The following is a 2,500-nucleotide window of genomic DNA, read 5'->3' on the forward strand; positions in this document are numbered from 1 at the left end:
CTCGCCCCCTGGACCCCCAATGGGGCGCTGCCCCTGTACCCCGCTGGGGGCCTGGGCGGCCCCCAGACTCCTCGCCAGTGCTGGTGTCTGCGACACCAGGTGCCATCTACTTTCTGTTTATCTCCATCTACTTAAAAACTTTTTGACAACCCTGATGGTTAAATTGGTGGCCTTCAGGTTTTCTAACATCTGGTATCTTCTTGCAGTTGACTCTGGTACTGATGATGATGATGAAAGAGGAGGAGGATGAGGACGAGGAGAATGAGGATCGTGATGATAGTGATGAAGACGGGGAGCTGTCAGAATCAGTAATGACTTCATTAGGTGGGCATTTGCTAATTTTGTTTGCACCCTTCAAGTTGATGTCTTAATTTACATCAAAACTTTTCTAAATGGGAAAAGTGATCTACTTTAGAACAGTGTCTGCATGGCTAAAGACAAAATGTGTGTAGCCCATTAATGGTTTTTAAAAGTAGCTGCACCAACATCATCTTTTTCAAAAATAATTGCTGAAGAGGAGATGAAAGTACAGTGTATGTGATTACCAGACTTCCAGCTTTGGTTCTTGTTCTTGTTGCTGACCAAAAGAAAAGAAGGCTCTTGTTTTTAAGGACTAGATGAGAGATTGCTTATGAACTTGAGGGCCATATAAAATAAATTTGTTACGTACCTTTATTGGTTAATATAATTTTTATTGTATTGCAGTATGCAATTTGATTGGAAGGACGTTGAGCTCCATTCAATTCCAAAAATTGTTTCTTATTCAATAATTACAGTTGTACATGCTGTTTTTCAATGAAAAAAAACACAGTCTGAGTAAACCTGGAACAGCCTTTTTGTGCAGTGCACCTCCTTTGTGAGTGTGTGTGGTGTAAAGGGGGAGGGGGAATATAGACCTCTGACAAATGTGGGAAAATATGTTTCATTTTTTAAATTTTGTTTTGCATTGAGGAATGGGTCCTATGGAAAGGTCCTGTTAAAAAACCAACAAGCAAGCTATAGTGACAACAGTTTGGACCTAGAGGAATGTGACTGTGAAAGGCAAAATGGAATATACTTTAACAGCTGAAAACGCACGGACACTGAACGGGTAACAAACGGTTTTGAAATTGTGTGAAGGGTTCACACGAATGGATCATCAATATTTCCAAGCGAACTGCCTATGTACCATTCAAATAGTTTAGGAAAATTCGTAAACGGATCAGTTAATTGACCAAACTCTTGATCAGCATCGAACGATTAAGTTGCTTTGTTTTAGATGTCCCAGTGCGCAATTTGCTCTCTAGTATGGCGGTTTTTGTACCATCACCATGTAATCACAAGCTGCAAAAGGCCCATTATACAGTAATTGTTTTAACAGGTCTTTAATACTGCTTCTCATATTCTTATTTAGTACGAGATAAACACCAGCAAGACCAGGGGTATGCTTTACTTAATTAGATGGATGTACATGTACACACATCTCAAAGGTATTGTCTGGGGCAATTTTTACATGTATAATACAGTGTAGAGTGTACCTTGAAAAATAATATAGTTACATCTATTAGAAACATTTCTCCATTCTGATTGGCGAATTGAAATGCAGTTCTAGCTAATTGTTAAAAATCTTGAGAGACTCCGCAAAACACAGCTGGCAATTTTAACAGTTTAATTTATACTCAAAACATTGAGAAAGTAAAAATGGAAAGACTTAATACATGTAGTATTAATATTTTCGTGCAACTGCCACCTATCAACTCGATCTCAGAATGTTTTAGAACTGGTAAACATTACATCAAGTTTCTTAAGATAGCATGATCTTTTCCAAAAAATGAAAGGTTCGTTTTCCCCGCCAGAAAATAATAATACCGTCACTGAACGGTTTACAACAATGTGCTGAGAGTGTAATTAAGGTCCCAACAGTAATACTGTGCAGAAAAGACTGAGGTAATACAGTGCAAAGATTAAATTAAATCTCTTACAGGCACATTGACCTCAAAGTACCGACAGCTGTCACTCCACTCAGAAAAGTTAGATACTTTTTCCCTCAATTGAAGTAAAGCTAAAGACAGATTCTTTCAAACCAAAAGAATAATTCTGATCAGTAAATTCATGACAGGAGTTGGTTAATCTACTCAAAGCTGCCAACTTCAAATTTTATTGAGACCCCCCCTTCATGCACATTACACTGTTACACTAGCTGGCTGAGATTTAGCATTATATTAATTTTTGTCTTTGTTACATCTTTTCAGGGGGTGAAAGGACGAATGTATGGTTTTAGCGTCACATCCAAGACAAACTGTACAGTTTGATTGCTGACAGCCAGTCTGAAATGTACTCATGGATAACAGCATTGTGTAAAGTTACGGGAATTGATATGTACACAGGTGCAAATTAAGACTCCATCAGTCTTTGCGAGAAAGGTTTCAGAGTAGTAATTTACATCCAGAACTTCTTGAATTTGCCAGAGAAACAGAGGTGTTGAATGCAAAGCGAGGGAAGGATGGAAGAAAGAAACTTT

At 38.2% G+C, this 2,500-nt stretch overlaps 1 long non-coding RNA gene and 1 pseudogene across 2 annotated transcripts in view; both read left to right on the forward strand.

The window, feature by feature from the left end:
- LOC137983867 (uncharacterized) overlaps positions 1–248 on the forward strand; it is a 14,837-nt gene extending 14,589 nt beyond the window's left edge. For both annotated transcript variants that reach the window (XR_011119033.1, XR_011119032.1), the window contains one exon: positions 207–248. This is a non-coding gene — a long non-coding RNA (uncharacterized lncRNA). The remainder of the gene's footprint in view (positions 1–206) is intronic.
- Positions 249–311: 63 nt separating this feature from the next.
- Positions 312–2,500, forward strand: part of LOC137981548 (dedicator of cytokinesis protein 9-like) — a 46,566-nt pseudogene continuing 44,377 nt past the window's right edge.

This window comes from Montipora foliosa, chromosome 13 (assembly GCF_036669935.1).
Source record: "Montipora foliosa isolate CH-2021 chromosome 13, ASM3666993v2, whole genome shotgun sequence".
Taxonomy (NCBI): domain Eukaryota; kingdom Metazoa; phylum Cnidaria; class Anthozoa; order Scleractinia; family Acroporidae; genus Montipora; species Montipora foliosa.